The sequence below is a fragment of the Tenrec ecaudatus genome, chromosome 13 (genome assembly GCF_050624435.1).
Source record: "Tenrec ecaudatus isolate mTenEca1 chromosome 13, mTenEca1.hap1, whole genome shotgun sequence".
Classification (NCBI taxonomy): Eukaryota; Metazoa; Chordata; class Mammalia; order Afrosoricida; family Tenrecidae; genus Tenrec; species Tenrec ecaudatus.
In genome coordinates this window covers 92,717,285-92,734,020 of record NC_134542.1, presented here as the reverse complement: position 1 = coordinate 92,734,020, position 16,736 = coordinate 92,717,285, and the positions used below count along the sequence as shown (strand labels likewise).

Genomic DNA, 16,736 nt, shown 5'->3' with positions numbered 1-16,736 from the left:
GTAGTTGTCATCTTTGGATCATTCCAGCTGGTGTGCTTCTTCTGTGAAGACTTAGTTTACTCCTCACTTACATGGCTGCTTATTTAAATACAAGCCTTTCAGACCTCAGCCGCTCTTCCGGTTGATAGCCGGGCACCATCTCCTTTCTTCACCACATTTTGCAGCGTTTTCTTGTCATTTGAGTTGTGCCCTCTTAGGAAATCAAGGCCCTAAAAGCTTGTGCCATCCAGATCATCATGCTAGACTGCTTTGAGAAGGCAGCTCCTCCTTGGTTGGATTTTGAGTACCTTCTGACCTGAGGGACTCAGTTTTCCGCGCTATCTCAGACAACTTTCCACTGCTATTCATAAGATTTTCAGTGGTAAATATCTCTGAACTGGATGTTCAAAGTATTTTTCTGACAGTGTTCCACTTTTGTTTACAGTTTTCAGTGAATCAAAAGAGAACAGCCTATTCCTTCCTTTTAGTCTGTTCTTAGCCCTGGATACGAAGTGGTAACACATTGGCCTGCTAACTACAAGGTCAGTGGTTCAAAACTACAAGCCCTGCCAGGAGAAAGAGAAGGATTTTTACTCCTGATAAAGAGTTAACAATCTCAGAAATTCACAGGGGCAATTCTATCCAGACCACTAGAGTTGTCATGGGTCCGCGTTGACTTGATGGCAGTGAGTTTTGGTTTGGGGAGTCTGTTCTTGATTTGGAAGCTCCACTGGAACCTATTCACTTTGGGTGACCATAATAGTATTTGAAATACCATGACCTAGATTCCAGCACCACCACAACATGCAAACCACCACAGTGTGCCAAATCAACAGACAAGTGGTGATGTAAAGGGTTGGAGAGCAAATATTTTAAGCTATGTGGACCAGAAAGTCTCCGCAACAATTCAGCCTTGCTGTTGGAGTACAATAGCAGCCCTTAAAAACAACACATTCCCTGGTATGTAGCCAATGCTGGCTCACATCAAATCTATAGGCGAAGGTAGAACTGCCCTGTGGGCTTCCAAGACTGTAACTCTTTCTAAAGAAAAGACTTTTTCTCCCACAGAGCTGGTGGTAGTTTCCAACTGCTTCCGATGAGCAGCCCAGTGTGTAAGCAATATACCACCAGGCCCTCAAACCTTAATAGATGTGAAATTGCAGAGTAAAAAGGTATAACGTATTGATAGCAGTGTTTGTGCTTTATTATAAGGAACTTTCAAAAAGTCCAATGAAAATGACATTAAAATAGAAATTTTCGATGAGCTTTTTGAAGGCCCCCTCCTGCTGTGCCCTGTGATTCTTGCAGTGTGCCCTAGATTGTCTGATTGTGCTGAAGACACATGGGGTCCCCATGAGTCAATGGCAGTGCTTTGTTTTTCAGGGCTGTGTTGTAAAGTAGAGTCCTCTGGTGGTGCAAACAGTGAAAGCGCTCACCTGTTAGCTAAAAGTTTTGAGGTTCCAGCCCACCCAGAAAAGTTTGGCAGTCTACTTTAAAAACATCGGACAGCAAAATCCATATGGAACAATTCTACTTTAAGGTACACATGAAGTTGCTATGAGTTCGAATCAACTCCATCTCAAAACCCACTGCCATTGAGTTGATTCTGACTCATAGTTGCCTCTCAGGACAGAGTAGAACTATGGGTTCTAAGACATTGATATTTATTGCGGCCGACTGCCTCGTCTTTCTCCTAAGAAACAACGGGTGGGCTTAGCTTGCTGACCTTGTGGTGAGCACCTCAGTGACGAGCCTGCGTGGCACAGGTCCTGTCAACTCCATAGAAACTGGTTATATAGTGTAAAATTAAAAGGTATTGAGTTTCTGAGTACTGTGGCTTTTGCTTTTAGTCATAAACAGAAGTTTTACATATGAAAGTCCAGAATTCAATGATTCTAAATGGGACTTTAAGAAGAATATTTCAATATTTCCTTAAATGTTCATCTGATTATCTGGTTTTTTGTTTTGATTATCTGTTTTAAGACTGGTAAATTTATCTTGTTTCCTTTTTTAACAGGACCAAGAAAATAAATAACAGGAGCAACGAGCACAGATTATTTTCCTTCCATCAAGTCATCGAGCCCTGCTGTTCTCTAATCCCATCAATCCGCAGAAAGACCGCTTTGGCAAATGGCCACAGAGGATGCCAGCAACCTTTTCAAGGCAAGTCATGCCATGTTTATTTGTACTTTGAACTATCTGTTATTAAATAAAGGAGCCCTGATGGCACAGTGGTTATCCATTGGGCTGCTAACCGTAAGGTCAACGGTTCAGAACCACTAGCTCCTCCTCGAGAGAAAAATGAAGCTTTCTACTCCCTTAAAGAGTTAGTCTCGGAAAACTCACAGAGGTAGTTCTATCCTGTCCTATAGGGTTGCAGTGATTTGGAATCAACTCGATGAGTTTTGAATGATTAAGTGTAGGGAAACGAGTAGAATTATCTTGGGCTTAAAGGAAAAGTAAAGCATAATTTTAATATAATATCATACACACACACACACACACACACAAATTCTCTTCCCTTCTGTCCCCAGCACTGCAGGATGTCAGAAATTATGTTAAACTGCTTTTGTCATTAATTGGAGTCTTATGTAGACTGCTATTTTATGTGGTATCGAGCTTAAATCATATGGAGCTAAACCTACAATTAAGTATTCATCTTTGAAGAAGTATTTTTTTTTAGAATTATAAAAATTTTCTTTTGAATTATCCATAGTAAGCTTAATTTTTTAAAAAGGTTTTGTTTTGTTTTTTTTTAGCTTAGGTAATCTGAGTTACACCCCCCTCACCCCGCCCCATCTTTAACAATTATTCCAGAGTGCTCCAAAATCATGGAACGCCATCCTTTCTATCCCTCATACCCTTACATTTTGTCAGGATTTTTTTATCAAAAGGATTCATTGACTTTTTAGTTAATTTTATGGCATCACCTATTGCTCATGGAATAGTCAGGCAAAGATCACACACCATTATGTCATCTTCAAAATTGAAAATAATTACCTTATCATCTAAAGGGGACGTTTGCTGGTGAAATAATTCTCCATATTAACAAGTATTTATACATATGTGTGTGTGTGTGTTTACACACACACGCAAGCACGTGTGAAGGTGCTTCAAAAAGTTTTAGGAAAAAGAGAATTAGAAAATACGGGACTTTTCCACAAAGTCCTATCATATATATAATAAATCTGCATTCCCTCCTTCATGAAAAATTAAGGCCGATGTTAAAGAAAATGAAATTTAAATGTCGCTGCTATTACTAGGTGCTGTTAGGTCAGTGGCAACTCATAAAAATACTACATCCAGCAGAAAAGCACGGCCTTACCGTGTGCCATGCTCAGTCCTTCCGGGCTAGTCCATTGTTTCATCCCTGTGTCAACCGGCTCATAGAGGATCTTTCCGGTTTTGCTGACCGTCTACTTGACTAAGCCCCTCTAAGGTTGGTTTCTCTGATCACATGTCCAAAGGAGGTGAGATGAAGTCTAAGTGAGGCCCCGGCTTCTAAGGAGTGTTCTAACTATACTACTTGCAGTACAGATTTGTTTATTTTTCACTCAGTGCATGACACTGTTAATATACTTCATCAACATCATAATTCAAAGACATCAGTTACAGTCATCCCTATTGAATGTCAAACTTTTCCAAGCAGATGTTGTTGTTGTGGCTACTGCTGTTGTTGTTAGGTGCCATCCAGTGGTTCCAACTCATAGTGACTATGTCCAACAGAACAAAACACCGCCCCATCTGGTGCCATCCTCACAGTTGTTCATGGGTTGTAGTGCGTTGTTGTGACCACTGTGTTAATCCATCTTACTGAGGGCTTTCCTTTTTTCCTCTGCCCCTCTGCTTCATCAAGTATGATGTCCTTCTCCAGGGACTGATCTCCCCTGACAATGTGTCCAAAGTGTGTAAGATGAAATCACACCCCCCTTCCCTCTAGGGAGCTTTGTGGCCATACTTCTTCCAAGACAGATTCATTTGTTCTTTTTGGCAGTTGATGGTACTTTAAATATCCTTCACTAACACTGTAATTCAAGCACACCAATTCTCTTCTGTCTTCCTTATTCAGTGCTCAGCTTTCACAAGCATATGAGGCCATTGCAGATTCCATGGCTCGAGTCACGTGCACTTTAGTCTTCAAAGTATACCCTTGTTTTTAGGATTTCAAAGGATCTATTGCAGCAGATTTGCCCAGTGTAACATGTTGCTTGATATCCTGCTTTTATGGGTATTGATGTGGTCCAAGGAAAATGAAATCCTTGATAACTCCACCCCTTTCTTCATTTGTCATAATGTTGCTTGTTGGCCCAGTTGGGAGGAATTTTGTTTCTTTATGTTGAGGTGTAATCCATACTGAAGGTCTTTGCTCTTCATCAGTAAAGTGCTTCCAGTTCTTGCTTCACAAGCAAGATTTTTCATGTGCATCTTGTAGATTGTTGATGAGTCTTCTTCCTTGGCTACTGATGTCACATTCTTCTTTTTAGGCCATCATCTTAAATCCTTTGCTCACCATAAACATTGATTAAGTTTGATGAATGGATGCACCCTATCACACCTTTCAAGATTTGCTCTACTGAATGACCACCTCTTATAAATTTAAGTAGAGTATACTAAAATGTCATATTTTCAAAGGATTTTATACAATAAAGACATTTAATTTTTATCATTATCATCATTTTTAAATTTAATGTTAACTCATAGGGCTCAAGTCATCTAGCAAGCATGTTTGCTTTTTAAATTGTGCTTGTTGTAAACCCCCCTCCTGTTGTTAGGTCCCTTCAAGTCAGTTCTGACTCACAACAATGCAACCCTGTATATAACAGGTCAAAATTCTGTCCTGTTCTTTGCCGTCCTCACAAGCATGGCTATGTTTGTAGAAATAATGTAGCCACTGTGTCAGTCTTGTTCAGGTTCTTCCTCTTTTTCACTGGCCCACTGCTTTTACAAGTATTGTATGATTTCCCAAGGGCTGGTCCCTGGTGATAAAATGTCCATAGTCTATGTCCATAATGTGTAAATAATGTGTATATTAAAAAGTTGTGTATAGATAAGTGCTTTCTATGTCAAGAGGTCATAAATGTTTTTCAAATTCAGTATTATTTTCTGAGTTTTCTTCCAGTACTCACTGCCATCAAGTCAGTGCTGACTCACAGAGACCCCTGTGGGTTTCTGACACTGCAACTGTTTACAGTAGTAGAAAATCCAGTCTTTCTCCTGTGGAGAGGCTGGTGGTTTTGAACTGCCTACCATGCGGATTGCAGCCTAGTGCTTAACCACTACACCGCCAGGATTCTGTAGCTAGCAAAGTTCATTTTTACATTTGGGCTGAGGAAAATTCATCTAATTATATTCAAATTAATCGAAAAGTTTTAAAAAGTAAATCCTGATCACTAAAGAAAATGCAGCTCTGTTACATTGCCTTAAAATTACAACAATAGCATTATTATGTCATCACTGGGCTCTACAGAACCATGAACTGGTTCTCCACTGGCTGCCTTTTGGCAGACACCTAAACTTTTCTGAGCTGCTGATAATGTATACTTTCTGTTTTTAAGGATTTTCAAAGTGATAAATTCCATTACTTCCTTCAGCAAACAAATCTAGTGTATCAGCTCTCGGGAACAGAAAATTTCATCTTATAAGCCTTTCCTTACTTTGATTAAGTGACTTTCTAAAATTGCCAGAATCACATATTTAACCATGATTTAAGTAGATTTTTTGTTTGATATAATCCACTTAAGGCTAAAAATGGACATTTGCTACGTTTGTGGGAGTAGTTCCTGTAAGCCCTTCCTCTCCATAAGCAACCTCCTATCAAATGTCTTTCTCTAACATTTTCATTTTCATTTCATTTACATTTCATATATTATTCTTACCTTCAGTTATTTTTTAACCACATAAATATATCTTATGTCAGTTTAATTTTCATTTTTTCACGTTATACAAAAGAGCCAACCTTTTGCTCTCTATAAATTCCATTCTATCCTTGACCGTGTTATTAATGAGCCACAGATATTTATAATTCTATTCAAAAGCACTATTTTATTAATTTTCCATACTTTAAGAGTTATTTGCAAGCTGCGGTGCTTAAAAACTTTCAGTGGTTAGAAAAGCCATTAAGAACATAAGCAGTTAGGATGTACAAGCATGCTGTACAGGAGCACAAATTCACAGAGCAGATGAAGACCAGCTGATCGGCCACGTTGGGCCACCCATCAGCCATGCGCCCTATTGTCTAACCCTCCATTTGCACATCTTTAAAATTTGAATTCTAATAATCATGATATTAATGATTAAGTGGAATGGATAAGCAAGCAGCTTAGATGCTTACCAGTTGCCTTGCCCATCCTTTAAAAGACAAAATTCCACAGTTTTCAAATTATTGGAAGCAGGTTTCCTCATAATACTCCTAGTTCTCGTGAAACAAAGAATATGTCCATTATTCAAAACAAAACAGAAGCCTGCTGTGTCACTTTTGCGCATGGCAATTCCATGTTCCACTGTGTGGAACTGCTCCAGAGGGTTTTCTTGGCTATAATCTTTCCAGAGCAGATCGCAGGTCTTTCCTCTTGCACTGCTGAGTGGTTTAAAGTGCCAGCCTGGAGGTAGTGGTCGAGCACCTAAGCCGTTCCTGTCTCCCAGGAGTCTTGTCCACTACACACACACCACACTTCTTTTACATCACTGTGTCCTTTGGACTGCTAGTGAATTTTTGAAGTTTTCTGACAGCTTATAGTCATGTTTTGAAGTGTGAGATTTCCACTTATCTAGAAATCACTATTTAAAAATCATTATTTCAGTGGTTGTCACCTTTGAATCATATGGAGGCTAAAATTCTACAAGAAATTTTAGGCTGTTCATGGACTCACTATGTAGTCTAAAATTATATCATTGTATCAACCACTGTTATTAGGAAAATACATGATCTGTAGGGTGGAGTGACTTGAAGAATTGTCTTTCTCAGATTAATTATCGTTTGTGTATACCTTCACCAGATGTTTAGTTAGCCTGATTTGATACTTTTCTAGTAAAAATATCAAATTTGGTTTGGTATTTTGCTAGAAAAAGTAAACAGGCATTTGTGTGTGTATTTAACCAAAAACAGAATTAAAAAGGAAAGTGACTCTGCAAAACAAAAAACAGTTTCATTTACCAAAAAGGCTGTTCCACTCAGGGCAAGGCAGATGTACACGTTTTACTAGTGGAAATCTTACAGCATCATTTCTTCAACATAGGTAGTTTCTTGACCATCCGTTGTACAAACTATGCCTTGGTATCATAATGGTTGTGTGTTGGGCTTATCCGAAACCACCAGCCACTCCACAGGAGAAAGATGGGGCCTTCTACTCCAATAAGGAGATTCCAGTCTCGGGAACTCACAGGGACAGCTCTGTCCTACAGGGTCTCTGTGACTTGGCATCAACTTAATGGTAGTAAGGTGAGCTGAGGTGATTTTTTTTAATTATAAAGCTAATAAAAAGATAGAACATCTGGGATCTTAAAGGCTTGAATTCAAGCCAGTGGCCTCTATCAGGGACGCAAATAAGCCCACATGGTAGAAGCACACCAGCCTCTGTGATCATGTGGTATCAACGGGATCAGGTATCAAAAGATCCAAAACGAACTATTATACCAATGTGAAAGAGGGGGCTTGGAGTGGAGACCCAAAGCCTATCTGTAGACAATTGGACATCCCCCCACAGAAGGGTTACAAGGAAGGTACGATTCAACCAGAGTGCAGTGTAGCACTGATGAAACACACATCATTCCTCTAGTTCCTGAATGTTTCCTCCCTGCCCCCACCCACTACCATGACCCAATTCTACCTGAAATATCAGGCTAGACCAGAGTATACACATTGGTACAGATAAGAGCTTTCAACACATGGGATTCAGGACAGAAAAAACCCTTGCGATGAATGAAGTACAGACAGCTTTATTATCTAAGCCTTGTGCCTATATTGCATAATTCAACATATGATATTTCCTGAAAACTTTAGACACAGCATAGCATTCTCATTTGAAATTTAGCTCACTTATTTTTTCCTTTGCTATATGAGAGTAAGTAAAAAGTATTGCTATTAGGTTTCCAGTTCATACGAGCTCAGGTGTGATCCAGATCAGTGAATGTCTGCAGAGTTCTCTCAGTAATGCACATGTCTTACTAAGGTGCCCCCACCAAAAAAATTGATCATCATTGTGCCATGGGAAGAAATGATTTTGAGGTCAATATTACTAACAACTTGTTAAACCAAGTGAAAGTGGGTATTTACAGGAATGCTGCCCGACATAAAACAAAAGTTTTTAGATGGACCATGCATTACAAGGAAGGTCAGAAAAGCCTCCAAGATGAGGGCAGTGAGGGAAGGCTATCCGCCTCCACTGACTAAATCAGAAACTGATGGACGGCCCTAAAATGACAACTGAGCTGACAGCGCTAACGCTGGGATGTCACATAGTCAGGTAGTTTCAATTTTAAGAGAACGTTTTGCCTTCAGCAGGCTTTTGGTTAAATGGGTGTCAAAAACATTGCCCAAAGATCAGCTAGTTCAAAGAACCGGTCTTTTTACCAGGCTTACGCAAATGAAGATTGTGTTATGGAACACACTGTAACAAGGGAAGATTCTTGGTTTTGCCAATATTGGCGCAGTGGGCTGCTAACCACAAGATGGGAGTTCAAACCCACCAGCTGCTCCGTGGGAAAAAGATGAAGCTTTCTGTTCCCATAAAGATTTACAGCTTCAGAAATGCTGCAGCGCAGCAGTACTGCTCTGTCCTACAGGATCACCATGATGGGCAGTGACAGCCAGGAGCCTCACCCAGTCACGTCTAAATTACTCTAGTCTCTAGTGAAAACTGACTATTGGAGAGGTAATCCCAACTCATAGGGACTTTGTAAGACAGAGTAGAAGAACTACCTTACAGGGTTTTCAGACCTGTAGGACTTAGGGAAGCAGACTGTCCTCTTTCTCCCTCTGAGTGACTGATGGCTTCGGTTTTGGGTTTTTTTAAAGCATATGTTTATAAAACTACCTTAGGGGTGAGGGAATAGTTGACAAAGAGAAAAATCACATATTAGATACTACTTGTGTAAAAATCCAGTAGAGACTTTGCAATGCCAGGCAGTATAGAGGGTTTTTTTCCACCTCTGCTGTTGGCCCCAGCGCTTTCTACTTTCTAGCCTACTTTTCCTCTAGGTTCTGTAATTCATGGCAGTGGCCATACAGGACTCACATATGATGCGCGCTATTTGGGGATTTATTAAGGAAAAGAACAGGTTACAAATGCTCTGGGTACAGTTGTCCTATCAGTCCAGTTTCTTCTCAGTTGTGTCTGCCAGCAGGCAGGCCTCCCTCTATCCCTTAGCCTCTTGGCCCGGCCAATAAGTACCAAAAGAGGCTGTTGTTCCTTTGGAGCTGGTAGTGGTCATCCACCTCTTGCTTCTGAGGGGCTGATTCTACACCCAGCAGTGTGGCAAACCAAACTGAACGCACTGGCATCAAGTCAGTGCTGGCTCATAATAACCCTCTGGGTTTCTGAGACTTCCTTTACAGAAATAGAAAGCCCAGTCTTTCTCCTGCAGAGTTGCTGGTGGTTTTGAACTGCCAACCATTGATTCAAAGCCCAACTTGTAACCACTGCCTATTATCAATACTCACACTGAATCATGGTCCCATTAGCATTGCCCCTTATCTTCTTGTGCAGACCCGTATGGAAAACAAAGGTCGTTTAATGGGAGTAACAAAGGGTATCGCTAGAAAAGCCATATTAATTAATTCACTGCATTGCAGCTGAACAGATCTTTTCATAAAATTGCAAAACTTAAAACTTTGGTTGTAATTTTGATTATATTTTACAGTAGATAGTTGTATGTTGAAGAGTAGATCATGATTTTTATGTGGATCCCTGGTAGCACAGTGGGTTATGCATTGGATCACTGACAGAAGGATCAGTGGTTCAAACCTACAAACCTCTCTGTAGGAGAAAGATGAAGATCTCTAGTCTGCCAAAGATTTACAATCTCAGAAATGGCTTGCTTATAGGTCACTGCGTATTGGAATCAACCAATGGCAGTTGGGTTAAATTACTGTGGCAGAGAAATTTATATTAAGAAAATCAAGCAATTGTAGAAGCTAGTAAGTCCACTGTGATTTCAAGTCTGTGCGTTTGAAATTAAGCTGGAGATTTCTTCTGACGTGTAGCTTCAGGGACTGCTGATCCCGGTGTTGGTACAAATATCAAAAGCAGCAGAGGTGGCCAAATTCAAGATCAACAGGTCAGGCTCAGTTGACCGGAAAAGCAAATAAATCCAGAGTCACAAGTTAGGTGTCAGGCTGCTGGTGGCTCCCAGGATCAGCAGGCAGTGTGGCAGGCTATTGACCCAAGTCCAAAGAACTGGAGATCCATGAGCCAGATACTGTGTCCAGGCCCAGGTAAAAGCAAGCCAGCGTTCCTCCGTCATCCTTACATAGGAAGTAGGCCTGTATAAGGGAACGTTCCTTTTCATCGCATCAGAGCTATGACTTGAGTAAGAAGGTTTTGCTCTTCCTGCAACTGCTTGGCTGCTTACAGCGGACCTCCTTATGGAGTTGATCACAGTGTGTTAGGTCTCATCAGGGGGATTCATAGTGCTCTTCTACCAAAGCGCTGAGAGTTCTGGCCCAACCAAGTTGACACAAAGCCTATCAAAAGACTGTGTGATATAGGGAGCGCTAGTAACCGTCAAGGAGATGTCTGTGTTGTTTTACCTGTATTACTGGTGAAAATATTTGGAGAAAATTTTAGGAATTATACTTTTACTCTAAAATGTCTACTTGCCAAGTCCCAGAACAATTCTAAAATTGGAACGGACTGATTTGTGGGCTAGAAAGTTTAATTGCAGCAGTGGTTTCCCAGTGAAATCAAGTAACTTTCCTAAGAGTGTGAACAGTGGTGGCCTTGGTGGTGATTACAGATAGGATGGGGTGGGGGGGCTTATGGAATTGTTAAATCAGATTAGAAAGCCTTGAAGATCCCTTCCAAATGTAATACCAAATGTAATATGCTATCATTGCAGGTATCTATTTAATAGCTGTATCTGCTGGGTACTATGCTACAAATAAGATTTATGGATAATGAGCAGACCTCGATTGAACCAGGTGTAGTACTTCTTACAGTATAGTATCATGGAGACCATTAAGAAACACTTGCTTGTGTAAGGGCCCCAAATAAAATGATCCTTTAATAATTAAAAAAGAATACTTGCATGTAGAAATATTATACATGCAGTGGTTATTTTATCTTTTAGGAACTATCTGTAACATATGACGTAGGAATTACAGAGTATTTAACTATGTAGAAAGAAAAAGACTAGAGAACGTGTCATATCGATCTGGGTCTTTGAAGAGAAACTTCTTGAAATCCCTGTGCAATGTGCAGCGTAGCATGTCTCATGCCGCCTTACGGGCAGCGCAGACTCAGATCCTGTCCTCAGTAGCTGTGAGTGTGCCTTGGGGGCTCATTGACAGAGCTGCGTTGCTCTCAATGCAGCAGATGCATGTTTGTAGTAAGAATCTTGCAGGAAGATTCCGTTTCTTGGAAGAATACTGCTGAGGGTATAGAAGCAGCAATAAGTAAAGGTCTGAGGTGAGGGGCCTTGGGGGATAGGAAATTATTGATTCCTTTATGCCAAACTGTGAAGCCACTCCTGGCGAAAACCCTTTTATTCTCATCTCAAAGAAGCAACGTGAAAGTAACAATGACTATTTTGGGGTGCTATTTTTCCTATATGACATACTATAAAAGCAATTTAAAATAGGGAAATGCATTTGTAAATGAAATTGATCTAACTTTATTGAACTTCCTTATTCTCCATTTTACTGCTTCCAGTTTTACAGGATTTTAATGAGTCACTATCTTTTCTTGAAATGTTTCAACTTCATAATAGGATTCTATCTCTAAGCAAGAAAGGGAAGAGACCACAGAACTAAATACCCACTGACTTAAGAAATTAGCATATTACTGGTAAATTCTTTGGAAAAAGGTCTTTGTGCAAGCTTTCACTTTTAAATTATAAAAGCAATACATATTTGTGTGTATTTTAAAAATAAGAAATAATAGAGAAAATTAAAAGTAACAATTTTCTGCCATATATGTTCCCTTTAAGGGACTTATGTTAACTTTGTTATGTATAATTTCAGAAGCGTTCCTTGTATTTACAAGTCTATATATACGTACATGAGATGTACATACACGTGAACATGTTTTTCATGCTTTTTTAACGAATGTGGTTTTTCATTCTTATTTGCTAGTGGCCTTCTATGGTTTGGCTTTCATTATTGGTTTCCAGGAGCTCTTTCTAGTTAAATAAAATGTGTTTTCTTCATGTATTTTGATTATTTTCGGTTGTTTCATTTTCCCCTTAGATTATGATACTTTATTTTACAAGAGTGAAATTTTAGAAAGTTGCTTTAGTCAAATTATCATTCTCTTCTTGGGTTTATATCAAGGATTATAAAGTATGAAAAATCATGTATTCTTTCCTACCTTTATGACTTCATTACTTTAATATCTAAATCTTTAAATCATCTAAAATTTTGTTGGTTTCCTGGCAGCTTTTATTGAAATACCGGTTTATTTTTCTGTTGTTTAAATGTCAAACTTATCATATATTAGAATTTTATGTATGTGAGTCAGTGCTGGCTTAATAGTACCTGACAATAAATGCATATTAAAATGTTTTTCAATATTCCTCTGGTTCCTGGAGACTTCCTCACCCTCCCACTATCATGAGCCCAGTCCTGCCTTTCACTGCGGGCTAGACCAGAGCATGTGCATAGGTACAGGTTAAAGATAGGAGGTAAGGAAACACAGAATCCAGGAACAGGAATGGGAGTAGTGATACCAGAAGGGTAGGGGGAGGTGGAGAGGGGAGGAAGGGGGAACCGATTGCAATGCTTGACACATGGCCACACACACACACAAACACCCCAGGGGGATGAACAACAGACACTGTTGGGGGAGAGGAACAGTGGTTGGTGTAAGATAGGAAAATAATAATGACATAATTTATCAAAGGGTCACGAGGGTGGAAGGAGGGGAGAGAGGGGAAAATAGAGGAGCTGATCCCAACAGCTCAAATAGAAAGTAAATGTTGAGAAAGTAGTGATGGCAACATATGTACAAATATGCTTGATACAATTGATGTTTGGATTATTGTAACAGCTGTGAGAGCCCCCAATAAAATGGTCTTTGAAAAATTCATTGTAGAATTTTCCACATTGCCCTTGCTTCTCTAGGATTATACTGCTTGCTTACTGTGTCTTTCTAGTAGACTTAATACTTGGAAGAGTTGATATCCCTTTTTACTCTTCTTGTTTCAAATATTCTCCCATACTGTTTAACAAGTGAATTTTACGGTAATCTTTCTAATTCTAATCCTTGGAATATTGATTATTTATATCTTGATAATAAAACACATGTCTTACATAGATTTGGTTCTGTGTATTCTACGTTTTTTTTTCTTTGAATTCGTGCTCTCATTCAAAACATACTATTTTCTAATAATATGTTTTAGATATAGGAAAATCATTGATTTCACATACTAATTTCATAACTTGTCCCCTTTCTAAATTACTTTTTGTACTGGGGGGCTTTCTAAAGTATATTTTCATGTCATCGTGGAAATTAAATATATAATTGCCTTTCCCTCTTAATTATTTAAATTCTTAGGTTTTTTTTACTTATATAATTAGTTTATCCAGAATAATATTAAATATAATTTTTTTATTAGGAGGAGGAAAGGATACACATATTTTTACTTTTCCTGTGTATGACATAGCATTATAGCTCATATAACTCTTATGCAGAATAAATCAACAAAAAGGTATTTGCAAATTATAAAACAGTTCAAAAGAAAATTTACATAAATACTTGGATTCACAGACTTACAAGAATTATATGAACCAAATATCAGTTGGCAGAATTACACTCTCATTTTCCTGCAGCTACTTGAAGATTTCCTGTTATCTCCAGTAATTTGATATGATATGCCTACATGTAGAATTCTTTATAAATTTCCTGCTCGGGGTTTGCTGAGCTACTTAGATCTGTAAGTTGATGTTTTTCATAAAAAGTTGGTAAAATTGTTCATTATGTGTCCAAATATTTTTTCTGTCCCAATTTTTAAAATCTTCTTTTGTAGAGGGGATGTTCCAAGCAACTCTTAAAAACTGACTCCAAGGGCTCAAGTAGAAAGAAAACGTTTTGAGAATGATGATGGCAACAAATGTACAAATGTTCTTGACACAATGGATGTATGTGTGGATTGTGATAAGAGTTGTACGAGCCCCCAATAAAATGATTTTTAAAAAAATAAAGTGTATTTGCTGAGCCAGTTAAATACAAAGCAAAGACTCTAGTAAGCTGAGATGATGATGGTGATTGTTTTGGGGGAGCTTCCAAAAGATAATTGTGATGTATTTTCTCAAAGGACATAGGACAATCATGTTGTGGGAAAATTGAAAAATAAGAAAAAATGGCCAAGGAAGTTGCACTAAGAAATCTTTTTCCAGCACAAACAAGGCACTTGCTCATTCTTCATGGTTAGCAAGAGCTGTCCTCTGAGAATGAAGAGCCCTATGGTGTAGTAGTTACATGCTAGGCTGTTAATGCACAGTCAGCAGATTGAAACCACCAGTCATTCCATGGGAGAAAAACAAGGCTCTCTATTTGTGTAAAGAGTTACAGTCTTGGAAATCCACAGAGGCAGTGTTACCCTGCCCTACAGGGTCAGTATGAGTCAGAATCGACATGATGGTAATGAGATTTGTTTTGCTTTGTTTTGGTTTTGGTCCTGAGTGAATCTTGTTGGGAAATCTTACCACACCCACTGCACAGCACTGATTTTGCCCCCACTAGCATCTCTGTACTAAAAATTGAAAGAACATATAAACATCCTTTGAGACTCCGGAGAATGCAAACTGCCTCTCTGGTTTACTCAAAGTTTAAAGTGGTGTATGCAGGATTCTTCAGGGAAGTCTTAGAGCGATGGAAACCCCACTCTGACACATACCTAGGGTGAGAGTGACGAAATCACCAGTGCCAGCTAACATCGCATTCCTCATCAAAGAAAAGAACTTCCAGCCATCACCTTAGGGGGAATTAATGAAATAGTTGACCAAATACAACAAGCTAATTTTTAAGTTTATAATATTGTATGACCACAACTTCTTTTAGAAATATTCAAATGGCCTTTGACAGAAGAAAAGGTTCCCCAGGAACCTTACCTAGGCGGAGGATGTGTCAAGAAACATTTTGATGTTTTTGTTCAATAAAGATTTCTATGATTGTGTAGCAGTACCTCCCCCTCCCACCCTGCCTTCCTGCCCTGTAACACTACTTTTTGACTTCTCCTCATGTGTGTAATAGATTGCTCATGGATCACTGGAGCTGCCTTCTTTTACTTCTTTTTCTTTATTCATAATTTTCTGTGCATACTTCTTCTAGAGTACTGCTTTGTTTCTCTCCATTTCCAGTATACATTTTTAAAATCATTTTATTGGAGGCTCATACAACTCTTACCACAATCCATACATACATCCATTGTGTCAAGCACGTCTGTACATTTGTTGCCGTCATCGTTCTCAAACCATTTGCTTTCTACTTGAGCCCTTGGTATCAGCTCCTCATTTTTCCCCTCCCTCCCTCATGAACCCTTAATAATTTATAAATAATTATTATTTTGTCATATTTTACACTATCTGACATCTCGCTTTATACACTTTAAGTTTCCAGTATACTTTTAAGACCATTAATGAATTTGCCATCTTGATGTGGTTCTTTTCAATTCTAAATGAATATCTGTACATGTATTTTTGTTATTTTCCATTTCTCTGCTGAAATGGTCTAACAGTATATTTAATCTGATGATATTTTCCTTCATGTCTTTGATAGTATTTACAAGTTGCCTAAAGTTGTTTGGTCATTCCAGGCTTTATGTCAGTGAGTATTTTTTTTCTGTGGACTTTAGGTCACATTTTTCTGTTTATTCGCGTTTGATAGATATAGATATATATATCTTGCTAGCATGTAGATGAGACAATTTAAAGCAGCAGTCCTGAATCTGTGAGTTGTGACTCATAATTACAGTTATGAAGTAGCAACAAAAATAATTTTATGGCTGGGGTCACCACAACATGAGAACTATAGCAAAGGGTCGTGGCATTAGGAAGGTTGAGAACCATTGATTAGAGACTCCAGAATCTGTTACTGTCCTCTAAAGAGTATTGACTTCTTTCCTAGCAGACAGTTAAATCACTCACTAAGTCTTTGGGTCTTGAGCCTAATCTTAGGGTGAGTCCACTATTGCTAGGACATAAGCCACACTCTCACATTGTAAGCCCTTAAAGAAATATATTTAGAAACCATAACGTATTTAACAACCTTCTTAAATCTGAGGGCCTCAAGCTCCATCCTCTTTCTGTCTTGTATGCTAGACAGCAGCAGAAATTCCTGTTTCATCTTTCTAGTTACTGCTTTATACTGGACTCCTCCTGAGAGTCTTTAGCATGCAAGTGTAGCTCAAGGCTCAGACAAGTTGGGGGTGTATATGCAAGGGTTTGAATCCCTCCACCTCTGTGCCTCCGTCCTTTTTGGAACACAGATCTGACCCCTCACTTTCCAGCTTCTGTCACTCCCGACATGTGGCCTCTTGATGCCTGAAACCATTAAGACTATGGCTTTCTGTTCTCGCTACTTCTACAGATTTTTCTCTCCGGG

General features: G+C 39.0%; 1 protein-coding gene across 7 annotated transcripts in view; it reads left to right on the top strand.

The window, feature by feature from the left end:
- The window catches only part of MBD5 (methyl-CpG binding domain protein 5), a 457,957-nt gene that overhangs the window by 197,740 nt on the left and 243,481 nt on the right, over positions 1 to 16,736 (top strand). For all 7 annotated transcript variants that reach the window (XM_075529832.1, XM_075529830.1, XM_075529834.1 and 4 more), the window contains one exon: positions 1,997 to 2,142. The gene's annotated coding sequence lies outside the window, so the exon portion shown is untranslated. The remainder of the gene's footprint in view (positions 1 to 1,996; positions 2,143 to 16,736) is intronic.